Genomic DNA, 18,198 nt, shown 5'->3' on the forward strand with positions numbered 1-18,198 from the left:
ATTGTGGTAGCTATTAAATTAAATGTGAGATCTCTTGCTGGAATTTGGATTTAAAGTTAACTACAGTATAAGAGATTATAGAAGTCAATCACGAAGAAAATTCATTTCGTTGAATAAAACAAAATTATAAGCATATAAAATAAAATTATAAACAGGGTCAATTATACAATTTGATTTCGTTAAAATTATGGATCATAAACAAAGCAAAAATTGGTAGTTATTTTATGTTTTCAATAAAAACATAAAAAGCCACAAAGTACAAAAATAAAAAAATAAATAATAAATAAATAAAATAATAAATAAAAAATAACAAAGAAAAATAGAAACAAAATTGAAAGAGGAAGAAATAAATGGCCTAAATGACTTGTGATGAGCTTCGTCCGTATCATAAAATCAGATCAACTGTATATCAGTTAGGACGCATTTGGGCTATGTCATTTTTCGAGAACATTCAAATATTGGGACCGCGAAACATATTACTCAGATTTTATAAGTACTGATTGATTCTGGCCATTCCCATAAGCAATATAGCATTGTTCAGTTTTGCTTATAATTCGTATGCAATTTCGTCACGCTTCATAAACCTGGACAGTCAGTAATGCTCTCTAAATATCCTCGCGGGGCCTGAAATGCCTGGAGAATGCCGACCGACGTTCACACTCTCGTCAGATTTTATAAGTACAGTATTGATTAATTAAAAATATAATGATGCAAAGTCAAACAGCTATAAGAAAAATTTAATTCTCTCAAGATTAGTTATTCTAGCTCATTTCAAATATATGTTTTTAACCGGTTTGACGATAAATATATTTCACAAAAACAAGTTAAGTCAAAAATATTTTTCGATTTACAAAATCATTGCAAAAAATAATAATAATAATAAATAAAATAAAAATAAGAAATAATAAATAAATAAAATAAAAATAAGAAATAAAATAAAAATAATAAATAATAAATAAATAAAATAAGAAATAATAAATAAATAAAATAAGAAATATAAGTCTATTATTAATAACAAAATATACAAATCAACACAATTTGTTAAATGTTACAGTTTTTAAGTGAAAAAGTACTAACGAGCAAGTGCAATTTATTGTTCCGTTGCAGGAACTGAATTATAATTAAATATATTAAAAATGTAATGTTTAATGGTTTCTTATTCACTTAATTCCATGTATGTTTTAAACTCATTAATCTGATAAACACTTCAAATTCCAGAGCTGTAATTAGAAATATTCTCATTACATTATAGAAAACGTACACAGTACAACATTTATTTTAAAAACAGTTACTCGGTATTTATACAAATTTAATATATTTTACCTCGGTATTTATACAAATTTAAATATGTTTTACCTCTTTTGATGATCGACAACAAGTTGTCCAGGTTCTGAAATTAGGGTGGCCCATATTAGCCTCAGTGTATCTCTTCCACGCATGATCGAAGACTGCTAAAGAAGATAACGAGTTAATTTTTAATTAATTAAATAACGAACGGATCTATAATATTCGATAAACAGCTTTCTTAGCAAATTATGGTTATCTTTCTGAGCATCTACGCAAACTCATGGAAACATACAATCCTGCACGATGAAGCAAGTCAACTGCTGACGCCTGTAAGTCTGCAGTTGGCTTCTTTTAACGTGCTAAATCGTCTGTCTATAACTTTGTATTTATATTTCTGTGAAAAAACTAAACGTTTTTTATTATCACGCGTATATGAATATTGAGAACAAGTTGATATAAAAATATCTAAAATTTTCTGTTTATCCTTAGAAGGGGGACAAAAAAGGTAAGGTGACTTTGACATATTTATGTAACTGAAATAATTACCAGAAATATCTAAACCACAGTGCTAATTTTTGCAGCGCGCATTTACAGGTGAATGCTGGCATTAGCCGGTTATTTCCTCTCTTATTTAAGTGCCATACGGGTGATTGCTTAGCTCGGGAGCCCATATGACGTACAAGTGACCGACTCTGTATTAAAATGTGGGTCGCAGAAATGGAACATTGAGGCCAACTTGCTTTGAGTAAGAAATCAGGTAAACGAATTTTTAAAAAATAATAATAATAAAGTAAAATAAATATATTACGACATCTTTGTAAGCATTTCCCTGTGCAGGGAAAAAAAAACAAAAAACAAGTGAGAATTCTCGGAAGATGACGATCTAAAAATGAAATAAATAAAAATCAGTGATTTATCATGGAGCATGCGAACTCTTCTCCCAATAGCATTCCCGGATCACAGTGAATCAACTGGTGAAACAAGCGGAACATTCTTCATCGTTTATTGGCCAATTGAGCTGAGCATGCGTGCCAAGTTAGGTGCTCTTACATCTGAACTCTAAGCTGCTTTTTCTTCCCAGTCTAGTTCGGAACTGCCAAGGCGCTCGCATCAAATACAAAAGAGAAGAATTAAGACTTCATCTCTTAGTTATAATTGCGTGTCATCGAAGGCTTCTTTGATTTTGATCGTAAAAAGGAAGCAAGGATTTATCCTGCGGTTGACTAATATTCCCGGTGAACTAGTTGGAGCAGTTAACTGTGGATAGAATTCGAATTCAGGAAACGCCAATTCCAACTGACCAGCAGTTAGCTATCCAAGGTAAGTAAATTCCACTTTTCTTTAGAAACATTCGTGGAATTTAATTTTAGCCAGAATTATTCACATTGTGTGCACAATTCAGTCTATCTGTGCACAGCACTGATAGACTGAATCGTTAAAATTTTTGGCCAGCCATTAATAATTCAGTTGATCTTTGTTTTAAAATTTTAAGTTTAATAATTATGAAAAGCATTAGGACATGGTAAGAAAAAAAAACAGACTTTATTTTGAATGTTTGTGATATAGAGGGTAGGTGTTCAGCGGACAGATAATTACTTACGGATATCAGAATACGAGTGGCAATAAATTATTGGATGTTAGAGATGCAACAGTTGTACAGGAAACGAAATTGAAGAACTAATTAAAAACAGGAAGCTGCACCTGTATATGTTAAAATGGTGTGTATTAAAATTCAAAATTTTCTGTCTCCTACTATATTTAAAAATGTCTGCCCGTCACATTTATCTAAAGGGGAAACCCTTAACTAAATGGAATGGGTAGGTGTTTATGTTGAGGGACCACATTTTAGTCATAGTTCAGAACTGCCAAGGCGCTCGCAACAAATACAAAAGAGAAGACTTCATCTCTTAGTTATAATTGCGTCTATCTCTTAGTTATAATTAATTCGTTAGGAGTTCTTTTCATAGGACCAGTTTTGTTATCTCAATGTTAAAATCTAACGGCAAATAATAACTGGTTTTCCATTTTATACTAATCGTTAAGGAGATAAGAAGGAAAAAGTTACAAAAAAAAAAAAAAAAAAAAGGGGTTTCAGTATGCCGTGACAGCCCCTTCCATTTATGCTCTGCTTACCCATTCCCTCCTGCTAGTTTTACTGAAGCACACAATAGGTGTGTAGAAAGCGTCTCCTGCGTAAATATGTACTTAGTACCACACTGTGTGTCGTAATATTATACACCCTTCATGACTATGCAGAGGGCGTTATTAGCACTGCTAGTTAGTATTTTCATATGTCTTGCTTTAAGTTTCACAAAAAATGTACCCCAAGCAGAGGCATCAGTGCGAAATATAAGTGAAAAGCATTCAGGTAATTAAAGTGTTGAAAGGTGTAAAGTGTTGAAAAGTAAAATTATGGGCTGATTTACATCTTTAATAAATGCAAAATAGCAGTTAATAAAATTGATTTAACAACAATAATTCATTAAAGGCTGGCATACTAACAATATTCATGCACAATTTCGGATTTCCAAAAACACCCTTCCCTCTTAACGGTCATGATTTCGATGTTCAAGCCTTCTGCCATTTTCACCAATCATTTGACTCAAAATTAAAATTGCTGTCTGATTCCATTACCCTTGTTTAAACTTTAAGAGACAACAAACACCCCTGCTATTTAAAACGAACCCTTGTTCCTAAGGTTTGCTTCGGTAGTAAACAAATAGTACTTAAACTGTAATAGAATTTTTCCCGCATCCGGACCTTCTATTGGTGTAATTCTAGAAGCTTGTCTGAGAGTTGTTAGGACCCTAAACCTCAGCTTTTAGTGGAACTATCGCAAAAGATCTGAAAATAATCAGTCCAGGCAGTAATTCTTAAACTTTCAATGCTGCAGGTCACCTTTCAATTGAAAAAAAAAATTACGCGGACCACCGATGTTGTTCATTCACCGTTTGTTTTACTAATAGAATAAAAATAGCCTGATTTATTATTATGAAGGTATTACCATCATGGATTAAGTCTGATAATGATCAAGGAAACATGTTTATTATAAAAATAAATAAGACTAAACTAATTTAAAAAATAATCAGTTTATTGATTTTTGGTCAGTGCACGGACATTTCACGGACCACAGGATAGGTTAAGAAATTCTGACGTTAAAGATAAATGGTTTTCAAACTTGTTTTTCCTTAACGACACACACACACACACGCACAAACAATTCTCTTGTGCGCAATCCACAGCATACAACCTTCTGAACTTAATGTTAATAAGTTTAAACTTTACCGATGAACCTAGGTGGCCGTTCCCAGAGTATAAACAAAAAATTTATTTTTTTATTATAAATTTTTGCCAATACATCTCCTAGTTATTGGCGTCACACAGCTGGGGAATGCTGTTCTGGAGGCCCATAGCGCACTCGGTAAGGTCAGGTGGCACTCGTAAACCTGTGTATCACCTTTTTTTAAAATTAAGAATGTATTTGGAGGAAATTCTGGGATGAAAGTGCCAGAAAGTAATCGTTTTGAAATAATAAAAATTAAATACTTTACGCGTTTAAATTTTCCTCTTTACTTTGAAAGTATTACTGCAATAATATTCTGTTATTAAAAATAATAAAATAATTTTTATTTTATTATTTTTAGCTGATATACCGTAAAATTCTGCCTACACGTTTGCACACGCAAATTCATTAAATAGAAACAACTGGCGTTCATTTAATGTTAAACGTTGGAGGAATTTAATTTAATTCCTACAAAGTTTAATATTTTTGCGTGGAAGACTAATTACAGATTTTACTATGCAGATAATAAGTTGCTATATTATTAAATACAAATGATTTTGTAAAACATAAAACGATCTAAGAAGCAGTGAAGAAGTATGTGTAGGTATATATGTATTTTTTGTTATTTATTCATTTTTATTATTGTTTATAATTATTTATTTTTTTATTTTTGGATCCCTTCAACTTCTTAAAAATATACAAAAGGCGCTCAGCCAGCCAAAATGATTGGACAGCGCTGTTCGAAAATAAAGTAGTAATGAAGGCTTATTACTATTGCACGCGTAAACGCTCGTCATCCAATTTCTCTGGCCCCAGTGGGTACCCAGTCCCTAACACCTGCTTGATAAAAATTTGGAGTTCGACTCCCATCGCAGTGGAATGCTCTGTAAAAGTATCTTTCTCTCTGAGTATTGCTAGTTCATCTCAAGTAAATCTCGGTTTTCTTCCGGGAAACCCAGATTTTAATTCCCACTTATGTTTACACCGGTCCAGAATGCGTGCAGTTTATAACCGTGCCTTCGTGGCACTTGAAAAGCTCAACTCTTTCAATTGGCCTCTCATCACGAGCTTGGACCCTGGTGCAAAGTAATTTTTTTTCCCATGTAACTTTCTCATTTTTCTCTTTTCCTTTTGGGTCTCTCCAGGGCTCAATGTCCTGATGCAGCTGCGCCCTTGCATCCTGTAATGATATGCAACTAACTCTTTAGGCCCTCGTCGCGAAATGTTTCTACTGCGAACCACATTATCAGTAAGTGTAAATAATTTGTGGAATGCAAACGGTCTTAGAATCCTCTTAGTTTGCTGTAAATGAATAGACATTTTAAAAGACAGGAGAGTTTTCCCGAATACCGAAGAGCTGAAGGTTTCTGCTATGGAAACATCTACTATTCAAATAGCAGGTGCGTGTGTGTGTTAAACAGACTTGCTTAATAATGTACCCTAATGAGGCACAATATGACTGCTATTGAACTCAGAATATTCGAAAAGCAGGTAGCATGTCAGCGTTGTTTCAAGCTACAACAGCAAAGAAAAGCTTGCTTTAATAAATATTTAACGACTTCAAGCAGCGCCATCTTAAATCAACAAGACTTTGAAAAGGTAACATCCTGATGTTTTTAAATAACTACGATTTTTAAATGAAAAAGAGTCGTCGCTTGTCAGACTGTCTATCCATACACAGATAAGTATCTTTTCGCAATATTCCCCAAGGAATTCGGAAATATTTTCATTGTACTTGTCAGCTTTCTTTGCTCTCCAAGGAAGTCTCCTGAGATCACTAGGAATGAAAAGAACTCACTGCGATTTTATATACGAAATATGAATCCTATCAGGTATTAGAATTTTAATTGTGTACACCGCATAATGTTTGACGTTTCTTGCTAGCCAAAGTAATTCTGAATGATACATTATCTGTGTATTAAGATCCGTGAGTGTCTAGCCATTCAGAGTGTGTGTATCGAAGCTATTTCTAGCTCGATAGGGAGAATCAGGAAGACGGCTATTTCAACAGTTTTGAAATTCAGTTTGGATGTATCCATTCGTTTCACGTTTTCAAAAACTGAACCGTTCCATTCCAAGAAAATCTTCACAGAAAATAATCTTAAAATAAAATCTTTTCGATTTAGTGTGTGGTCGCCAGCTATTATATAGACAAAATCAATTAAAGAAGTAAGCATCATTAGCCATGCAAAAAATAATTGATTCAGTACTCATGGCTTAGTACTCAAGTAAATTGAGTACTGAATTGAGTTTTATTACCGAAAAGACTGAATGTTTCCGTCAAGATTTTTTTTATTTTGAAAATCCTGAAGGTTTTGCGCTCCTTCGCAATTATTGTAGAGAATGAATATCAGAACCAGTGAAAACTGATATAATATTTGTACGTATTGAATAATTTTTGAAAAAAAAAAAAAAAAAAGTATTTTAATATTTTTTGTCATTAAAATTAGACCAATAGAAACCCAGCAGTTATTATTTATGTTTTTCTTACATATCACATAGACTATCCGTATAGTTATATTGTAGTTGAAGCACTGGATATTATGTTTATTGCTATGCGCTGGTCGGAGAAAGGAACGTGCAATGCAGGAATTCGCATAAACATAATTTTCTCGGTTCGCTCATAAAAGTTGTTGCTTTTCGTTCTTTTTTTTTATTATAAATTATGAATTATTACTATTTGCTAATGCTCCTGAAATATAACGCACTGCGTACAGTTATTATAACTTGTTATAATAAGTTTTCAGGACTATCTTGTCCTCTCATTTGTTTTTTAAGCAGGATTTAAATTGTTTAGATAATGCAATGTCTTAATGTCACACAGAACAAACTTTGCCTTTGCAACGAATTTCCCTGGTATTGTATTACTTTCAAACACTGTGTCAGTTTCAGGACCAGCTATACCCTCACGAGATAACGGATGGTTTCTTGTGGCAACACTCAAACAAAACACTTGCAAAGAAGTTGTTCCATGTGGTATATGAAGTCAGAGCTTCAAAGTGTTTAAGAGTTTGAATTCTGCTATCTGCAAAGATAGTTATACGAGCATTAGCTCGTATTTGCAAGTAGTTCGTAACATTAGCTATATTATAACTTTCAACTTTTTGTACCAACGTTTGTACATTCATGTTCATGAACTGCATCGGCAATATGGCATCCTCTTGAGAGAGAAAAAAAAAAAGCAACTGACTGCCAAATCGTACGTAGTATGGAACTGTCCAAAATGTTAAGGCAGGCATTAGAGTTCGTGGTTCCCCGCGCAACCACCAAAGGTCTTGGGCATTGCCATGAGAAACACCCCCACACCATAATTCCACTCCCTCTGAACTTCATTGTTGGTATTACGTATTCTGGCAACAGGTGATCTTCGGGCATCCTCCACACCACTCACTCATCTGATTGGAATAGGGCCATATTCGTCACTCCACAGAATTAATTTCCACTCCTCAATGGACTAACTACGGTGTTCATTGCTCCACGCAAGGCGAGAACGCTGATTGCGGGTGGTGATGTTTGGCTTATGTGCTGCTGCTCTCCCCTGAAAACCTAGGTTATGGAGCTCCGTACGTATGGTGCTCGTACAGACCGCAACCTTTTATTGACTCAACTCCTGTTTGATGTTTTGCAGGGATGTCGGACAAGATTGGCGTACTACTCTTCCGATTACCTTCTGGCCACATGGAGTGAGCTTCCATGGTCTATTTGTACGTTGCTACACGGTGTTGGTAGCGTAACTCTTCCATTTCATGATAATATCACCGATGGTCGACAAAGTCGCCCATCGGTGATGTTATCATGAAACTGAAGCAGTTGCAGGAATCGAGAATCCAGCAATGTGACTTCGATAATAACGCTCTTCTCGTAATCAGCTAGCTCGGCTCTACTTGCTACGAACTTCTGTGACTCACATTCGTTATATACCAGTCTGAGTCACTTGTTTATCAGGAAAGGTGTAATGGACTATGAAAACAGGGGTGTCCGAATACTTTTTTTTTTTTTTAAGGATGTTGTACTTTTGGCTCCTTGTTAGCTGTATAGCCATCAAATAAATAAAAATTAAAATAAAGAATTTTCATTTTTTCGTCTTTATGCATTTTTTACTGATGGCGGATTAAATTTTCTTTAACGTTTCAAATGCCGAAACTATTTTAAAACATTTCCTCAGCCATAGGCGATACAAAACGACATTCATTATTATTTTATTATTTTTCCCCGTTTAAATCTTAGATTTTCATTTTTATTATTGTGATTAATGCTGGATAATATCCAGTCCTGCGTGGAATCCACCGCTATTTAGAATTGTCATCCAGTTTGGCGAAAAATCTGAAGTAAAGTAACCCTATAAAAGAATTCTAACCGCCTTCTTTGTGCATTTATACTATGTATCAACCCTGTGCTTTAAACAGGTGTAATCAATACGAAAGCAGGACATTTTACTAACCGTAACTGCTCGTAGCCAACTTGGCAACCAGTTGGCTCATAAATCACACAAGTATCAATTGCATTATACAGTGTATGTATTAGCGTAGGGCGCATTATATATGAGTCGAGAAGATGATCTTGAGAAACATCTTGAAAATTCTCAGCTAACTGTTTAGCGTTTGGTTACTATGTATTTTTGGAATCTGTTCGTTCAAGTAATTTTACCCGACTGCGAAAGATATGATTATGTCAATGCGTGTAGCCTCTGCTTCTCCAAGTTACAAGCACAATGAAAACCAAACAGTTTTTAATTAACTTTTCCAAGGAAAAACTATTTAAAAACATTTATACTTCTTTTTTAAACGTATATACTTCTTTATTGAGTCCCACATGATGTTTATACTTGTATGGTTTATATTATACAGTAGGTTTTCGATTATTCTGAATGATTTAAAGAGTCAGAGATAACGCAGATAACAATCCTTACGCATGTATAGCTAAATAAATCGAAAAACATTGAGAAATTATTTTTTCCTAAAAATCAGGAAAAGGAGTTCTTGATTCGCTTCACGGTTAATTCGCAACGGAAAATCGGGATCGGAGTATGTATTTACGACATATAGCATATAGAATATTGCATACCTAATAAGGTTATTTCTTCGACTTTGTTTAATCAATTCCAAAATCGAAATTACCGGTTCCTGGGTTTCACACAAAGTACAAACGTTTTGGTTCCTGATTTCAACACAAAACACAGAAAAACGCGGAACTTGTTTGAGTACCACATAGTTGTCTGTTTTTGATTCTCCAGCGGTGTTTATGGCCTGAATGCGCTTTGTGAAATGGAATTTATATTATAAAAATATCTATCGATGAATGGATCGATTGTCGTTACTGCTGCCGTGTTAAAGAATGAGGAACACAATGTTTTTTTATTCATATCAAAGGCATTCGTATATTCCAAAGAAAAGCCGATAAGTTGCTGCATATGACGGCAGTAATCTGCTTCCTAAGTGGACATTCTTTGTCCATCGAACGTTTAGCTGCCTGTTAACCCAAATCGCAAACCAGTTACCGAGAACATTAAGAAATCCTATACAATATACCCACATAGCAATGGGACAATGTACGTACAAATAGCTCATGTAGAGTTGATTGCGTGCTGGTATATGAATCGTATAATCGAATTACACTGTAGCACGAATTTCAAAGGGCGGCAGAAGGAGGACATGTACAGGGTTCAGGGATTAAAATTTATACTACTCGCTATACATCTGCCAGGGGGGGATTTCAGTATGGGTGGTGTTGTGTCTCATAATCTTTCAGCAGTCCTCCCGGCATGTGTCCCTTTTTCTTTCTTTTTCCATTTGATATTCTGAGTAGCATGGCATACTCCAAATCTGCCAGTTCTGGTTGACTGGGTTCACTCTCTCTATTGTCCAAACCAGAGAGAAGTGTTAATTTCATACATTGTACAAAGGGCGAATCGGGGTCTTCTAACCTATCAATTCATCCCGATACGGTCTGTGGAGTTCTCATTCCATTCTAATTGTGTATGCTGTTGCCAACTAACATGTATTGGACATAACTTGAACCGTTGCACTGTCGATATCGTGTATTATTAATATTGCAGTACATTAACACCGTGGGCCGCATTAATAATTTTAAAGTAATATGAGACAAGAAGCAGCGTTTCGCTGTTGCAAAATGCCATAAGATTTCGTGGCTTAAGGTGGTTAATGTATAGGAATGTAAAGACGATTCCGTGACGTTCGTGAGGTAAGTGTCCTGAGTACGCTTTTTCTGTCAATTTTCTGATTTTATCATTAGAAGTCTAAATTTACACTAGTTATTCAATACGAAATTGCGTTTAACAGTAAGTTTCCTAGATTTTTTTTTAAGTTGCATTTAAAATAATCAAAGGGACCTAAAATAAAATATTAAAATATATGAAATAGAAGTCTGTTACGTAGCCTTCAAACTGAGTTTGCTACAAATTGCATTAAAAAGTTCATGCTGTTAAGCATGAACTTTTTAATGCAATGCTGTTAAGCATGAACCAAAAAAAGTTGCCTAACACAAATACACTGAGTGATCACTGAATTATGACCACCTACCTAATACTTCGTAGATCCTCCTTTTGCCCTCAGTACAGCAGCTATACGACGTGGCATTGATTCAACAAGATTTTGGAAGGATTCGGGAGGTAATGCGTGTGTAATGCGGTCAGCAATTCAGGTATGGAGGTGATTGGTGTATCCAGACGCCTGATATGCCTTTCCATAGTGTGCCACAAGTGCTCTATGGAATTGTTATCGAGGGAGTTCGGAGGCCAATCGATATGCTGGAAGTCAGAACTGTGTTCCTCAAACCATTTTTGCACAACAAGTGCCCGATGGCTCGGCGCTTTGTCATCTTGGAAGACACCATCGCCATTCGGGAAAAAAATATAACATAGCGGGGTGTACACAGTCAGCAAGCAGTTGACGATAGTGGAGACCAGTGATACGTTCCACATGCACCAGGGGTCCAAGTTCCTACCAGTGAAACATGCCCCACACCATGCAGCCCCCTCCACCGGCCTGCACTTTTGATACCATGCATGATGGAGCAAGAGCCTCATGTTGTTGACGCCAAATCCGTACACGACCATCCACGGTGTGGAGTAAACAACGTGACCCATCCGACCAGCACACCTTCTTCCAGTCGTCTTCTAACGTCCAACTTGAATCCTCTTTGCACCAGGCGAGTGCAAAGAGCATGCGTTGGATACAAGGAGTATGCAATCTTTTATGCCGATGAACTTTGGTTAGGAGAGGATGCCGTAGGGGTCGTCTGCTGGTATAGCTCATACGTGCGACGCATGGTCATGCCAGATATTGTTCCGGGTTGGCCCATGTTATATTAGGTAGTCAACTCTTCAACGGTGCTGCGCGCCTCTTCTTCTGTACGAGTCGTCGAACCCGGCGCTTACCTCTAACATCAACCTTTCGCTGATCTTTGCAGTTTTGCCGTCGGGTCGTTGTTTGACCATTTTGACGCCGGTCCTGGTACACTTTAACTACGGGGGCTCTCGAACATCCCGCCAGTTCAGCCGTTTGGGAAATCTAGGCACCAGCTCGTCGAGCACCCACAATCTGTCCTTTATCAAAGTCCGATAAATCCTTCCTTTTACCCATCACGCTCGGAATGTTACTACCTACCTAACCACTGGCACCTTATCTATGCTACGTAGGTCGATTAACTGCGGTCAACGGGTCGCATTCAGTTTTCATAGGGGTGGTCATAATCCAGTGATCACTCAGTATAAATAACATTCTGTTAGGCAGAAGTACGGTATATTGCTATTTACAGTATTTGTAAGGCAATAAGTTCACCCTCCAACCCAGTTAGAGTTATCTCCCACGGTGCCTTGACCGTGAGAGATGACCTGAACGGACGGCAAGAACAAAGAAACGCCGGACAGGTAAGACTGTCATTTTGACCAATGGAAGCCAAAAGGAAAAGGAAGGTTGCAGTGTGTTGGAAGTGTACTCTTGGAGAGAGAAGGGAGTCTTGTGGGAAAATGTGAAAAGGAAATTTATAGAAGAATTTGGAAATGTGCGATCCGTGAAATTTTAAATTGCAAGTTTTTTAAAAATACAGTTGGGTAGCAGGAAAAGCGGAGAAAAGGGTTGTGACGGAGTCTAAATAGATCATACAGCTATCCTGAAAAAAATTTCCTGTATCGCAAAATTGCTGATTCTGCACAGACTCTACGAATCAATTGAACCGAGGATCTGAGAGGAGAAGCCTCCCATTTGAAGCCCACAAAAGGAAGGAGCAAGAAACCAGATTGGAAGATAATCAAGTTTGGGACACACTTGAAGAGTCAAGGTTAGTTTCTTCGGATTTTTGTCATGGTGAAGCTGCGTGTTTAATCCGAGTCAACAGGTTTTTAAAATACGCTCGTATATTCGATTTCTAATTATAGTGGAAGGTCCTATGGGGGATTAATATTTAATTGTAAACTCATGGAAACAGGGGTGCTTAAGATTTGAGCTAAATTAATCAGTGATGAGATCTAGTAAATTGTTATTTTAGAAAAAAAAAAGAGGAGAGGAAAATCAGATTGTAAATTCATTGACAGTCTATCTTATGAGCAATTTAGTCTTCTGAGGAAAAAAAAAATTACAGAGTGAATTAAGTTGTGGTAAACAACTTGATTCAAATAGCCTGTTGAATAAAGTTGTTCAGCGATAATATTACTGTTGATGGTGTTATTGAATAGTAGTCTAATTCAAATAACTGCAACACTAGTTATAGGATAGTTGAATAAATGCAATAGCACATTTATGGAATAGTACCTATTTATTAGTACGAATAAATGCAATAGCAAGTTTTTCATGCTTCTCTGCAATGCAGAGAAGCATGAAAAACAAGATCTCTGCCTGTATCTCATATTATAATACAGTATATCCATTTTTTTTTCAGACTATGTAAAAAAAAAAAAAAAAAGAGATGGCATTGACAACTTCTCTACAGTCAGTGCCAAACGAAGTACTGGTTAAAATCCAATTTTTTTCTCTTTGTACTTTAATATCTGTTTAGATGGATCAGCAAAAACATTTGTAGCTTAACAAGGATACACCGATACATGATATTTTTGCTGTATCATTTGTTTTCTGTGCACATACATTCTTTACGTTTTGATAATATCTTCAACCTTACTAACTGTCGACTACTATTACTCTAGATCCTCTTGATGACGCACAGCAAGTCATCCGTGGATTGACACACATCCTTTCCAACCCCACATACGTAACGAGTGTACTGATCACACACACGGAAAACTGCTATTTTCATGGAGAAATTTCGTGTATGTAAATTACTCATTATTGATTCATATACAAAGATATAAACAGCGTTTTCAAGGATGCAATGGTGCATGTACAGTACCGCCAAGATTCTTCAAGGCGAGGCTCAGTTAAAAGCGCTATACATCAGTGAGTCACAGGTAATAAAATAAAACCGTTGGCAGAATCTCAACAACATGGAACAATTCGTCAATGATGGTTCTCAGATAGTCACTACTGAATGATGATCAATGAAATATACTGAGACATTCAAGCACTACTCAGTGGTAAAAACGAGACTACAACGAATGTGTAATACAATAGGCTCCAGACGGGTGCTTCTCAGCAAATTAGTAGTCGAAAGATCGGGATTTTGCTGTTCTTACAAATATTATAAATTAGCATTTTTTACATCTCTAATGAAGTTAGAAAGTTATTTGTATCCTGTATTCAACAGCTGAATATTTAACAGCAGCTTCTAATTTAGCGAGAAGATATCTTAGAATGAATGCTCTGGATTCTTTGTTCTCTTATTTATTATTTTTTTATGGTAATCCCAAATATTAGCATTAGCAGAGGCATATGCTACAAGAAAGAAAGCTTATACAGCATCAACCAAAAAAAAAAAAAAAATTCCCTCCAAAAGTTTGTCCACTTCTTCCTTTAATTTATTTAAGCTATCAACATCCACAACGACAAATGAAAGTTTGTTCCAGCAATCAACCACTCTCTGGCTAAAGGCAAATTTCCGCACATCATTTTACAACTGTCTTTCCTCAATTTGGATTTATGCCCCCTCAGGTTCGCAATCTAAGCAAGAGGAAGAATCTCATCAGCATTGAGCCAGCTGAAATCATTCAAAGCCTTATTCTCCTCAATCAGATCACCTCGCAGGTGCCTAATCACCAGACGCTGCAATTTGCAGAACTTGAGTCTTTCTTGTTATGAGTACCCCTTTGTTCCCCTCACCAATCTTGTTGTCCTTCTCTGTACACACTAAATCAAATCTACATCCTTCCTAAAATGAGGCCTCCAGACCTGTACGCAATACTTGTTGACATTGGACTTAAATTTTTGTGGATTTTAATTTTCAAGAAATATACAAGACGGAATATTGCGCAGACAGAAGGGATTAATGAGTTGGGGGTGGGGAGTTCGACGAGTTTGGAGTTGGACATTGAATCGATGTTGACTAGTTGAGGCGTGTGTGGACTGGTTTGGAAGAAAGAGGCGGTTTTCTTTATTCTTTAATATCTATATAGATTGATAAGCAAGAAAAAAAAATATATATAAATAAAAAAATAAGAATAACAAAACCGCTTTGTAGCTTAACAAGGATACACTGATACATGATATATTTTGCTGTATCATTTGTTTTCTGTGCACATACATTCTGCACAATTCTATAATATCGTCAACATTACAGGGCGAAACTGTCGACTTGTAAGGGTTAAAGAAACTGGCCACCTTTCTATAGATATTTCCATGGACATAATTCTCTGCTCATCTGCTTACATACCTTCTGCTGCTCGGCCATGGTGTTCTTCATATTATTATTTCTTAATCTCTCTATACATTAAAAAAGGTTTTCCTCCTGGTGATATTTATTCAACTTTGAGAATTCCGCGTAGTGAGGGGATTAGCCAACGGGAGAAGAGGGATGCGGGTTATGTGATACAAGTGGGCAAGAAAATTACGTCACTACAAATGCACAGGTAAATAATTACATAGGTCATTTTCTGATTAGATATCGATCAGTGTGTATCACGTCTTCACAAATCAGATCATCATCAGTGATCTCCAATTCCTTGATCCTGTTATCGCCTACTTCCAGCAGCCATTTCGTGAAAGCTTCTCCTCCTAATCTGCCTCTCATGTTTATCGTAAGTTTATGTGTTTCGAAACACAGCCATAAATAACTGTTCTTTAAACAACTTTCATATATTTGCCTCCTCTCCTCTCATCGTCCTTCGACACTATAATAGCAGCCAGTTCGATACAGGTAGGTTTGTTGTAAATTCGCGGGTGGTCTTTAGGATTGGTGTAGAACGTTCGAAGCAAGTTAACAGCATTTTTCGAATTGAACCGAACGGGCGAGAGGGGTGAAGAAGATGTGACTTTCTTCCTTAAATCCCTTGATTCCGACTTCCTTGAACTAAAGTGATGTATACATCACTTTAGTTTAAGGCCGAAGGCCAAGGCAAAAGAAGCGAGCAGGAAGCGGAGCCCCCTAGTGTTAATTAATAATAATTAATATATTAATAAAATTAATTTTCTTAACAAGTTTATTTATTGTAAACGAATTTTAGATGAATAAATTGTATTGTATTATTATTGCTGTTGCTCTTATATTATTTCTCCCTGATTGGGGGTTCCACCTCGTGACGAGTATTGCAATAACAGATTAAAATCTGAAAAATCAATTAAGATGTGCAACTACCAATATTGAAGTAGGTTTTAAAAAAATTGAGTGATCGCAAAGAAAACCAAATATCTCATTGATGTATAATAGAAATGAATGAATAAAATAAATTTTTATGGCATTTGATTTTTTATTTTTAAAAGATTGTTTTATTTTATATGTGGCCAGCGGAAAATTGTAGTTCGTCAAGGTAGCCCGCAAAACGATTTGTGTTAGCCAGGCCTGGCCTACATACTTGGTAGAATGTACTGGATTATACTGTTCTGGTCTTGTCCTAGTCAGGTTTTTGCTGTTATACAGGTTGTATTATAGAGGCCAAGAGAAGAGTGAAGTTTAGATAATCTGGGAAATGTTAGTCAAACTTCATGGTATTGTTACTGCGATACAGTGATTGTCTTCTAGGATTCTTTGTCTGTACTTCTTGTCATCCATTAACTTGTGAGGGCAACTTCTAGTGCAAAAATATTCAATGCTGTAGTACGTTTCTGAGGCAGACGAAGTTGCTAATTATAAACTAAGGTTTATAATTAACGTTTATATTTTTATAACTAAGGTTTTGTAATTAACTCTGTCGTTCTCCGAAGTTAATTCTTGAGCTTACAACGATTTCATTAACTTTTGGCGATCCCAGATATTATTTATATTTATTGTATCGGGCGGTCCCTGCCAAAGTTTGGCAACACCGCTGTGTTCGAATCCCGCCGATGATACGAGGAACTTTAATGGACTTTTTTCACCCCTTGGCTGAGTAAGTCGGTCTCAGGCGCAGATAGCTAGGTTTTTCGTCCAGCGAAACAGGCAAATCAACCAGAGACCACGCGCAATTTACAGACACAAAATACAGGTTTATGTAAGAAATTAATATAATAATTTGAATTTTAAACACCGCTGTGTAATATACAGATAATTTACATAACTGTAATAGACTCCCTCCCATGTTTTGCCCAATTACAGGGTGGGAAGACCCTCTAACACGATAATAAATAATAAATAAATAAATAAATTTTCAGTTTATACTCCGGCACGACAACCAAGTCAGTAGAGTTTACAATAAATCGTCAATACAAATATTTATCGTATTTAGTAATCACGGGCCTGAACCCCGGTCCAATCAAGGAACGCGTACTATGCACTCTCGCTCCTGACACTGGGCTACGTCAGCCAGTTTAACCTACCTGACCACTGGGCTACGTCAGCCAGTTTAACCTTTAACCTACGTCAGATAGGTTAAAGCAACACAAAAATAGATATAGAAAACAGTTCAAAGTCCAGGTTAAAGTGTTCAAGTCCAAGTTACAAATACTGTAATTGTCAGCCCATTTCAAATTCAACAGCGTCATCAATTAAGATGGCCACAGCAACCATACCAAACTCCAAATTAAAAGCAAACCACAGTAAAAACTGAATTTTTCAACTCGCTGGCGTGTGGCTCAATCTACACATTTTCATTTCAGCAGCACGAGAAACTGCTTTCCACAGGTTCTGAATAAGGAAATCCTCATGACGTCAAAGAATTCTTCAAGAATTTACATACCAGAGTTTGTAGGGACCGCCTTCTGCCTAGACAGTGGGCACCATGCACGATGGGTCCAGGGATTCTTTTTGCTAGCACCACACACGAAGGCGTCCCTCGGCCCGTTGCACCAGGTATTTGGACTCATGCGACCAGCATACTCGTTTCCAGTCCTCCAGTGTCCAACCAGCGTGTTGTTGACACCACAGATTCGCCTTCGACGATGATCAGTGGTGAGGAGAGGGTGTCTCTTGGATCGTCTGCTGTGGAACTCCATACGTCTGAGTGTGCGGTGCTTCTTTTGTCATTTGGGATATTGTTCTTGCATTCCCCATATTATATTTCGATGTCACTGTCGCACGGTGACCTGCCGTTGAGCCCGTCAACGCGCTGCACCCTTCGCTCACCACAAACATCTACCTTGCGTAATCGTTTA

General features: G+C 36.5%; 1 protein-coding gene across 5 annotated transcripts in view; it reads left to right on the top strand.

Annotated features, from left to right (window-relative positions):
* Window positions 1-2,378: 2,378 nt before the first annotated feature.
* LOC150082988 (uncharacterized) overlaps window positions 2,379-18,198 on the top strand; it is a 1,785,507-nt gene continuing 1,769,687 nt past the window's right edge. For all 5 annotated transcript variants that reach the window (XM_090377722.1, XM_090377724.1, XM_090377725.1 and 2 more), the window contains exon 1: window positions 2,379-2,607. The gene's annotated coding sequence lies outside the window, so the exon portion shown is untranslated. The remainder of the gene's footprint in view (window positions 2,608-18,198) is intronic.

The sequence above is a fragment of the Mastigoproctus giganteus genome, chromosome 7, assembly GCF_048544385.1.
Source record: "Mastigoproctus giganteus isolate SK-2022 chromosome 7, ASM4854438v1, whole genome shotgun sequence".
NCBI lineage: Eukaryota > Metazoa > Arthropoda > Arachnida > Uropygi > Thelyphonidae > Mastigoproctus > Mastigoproctus giganteus.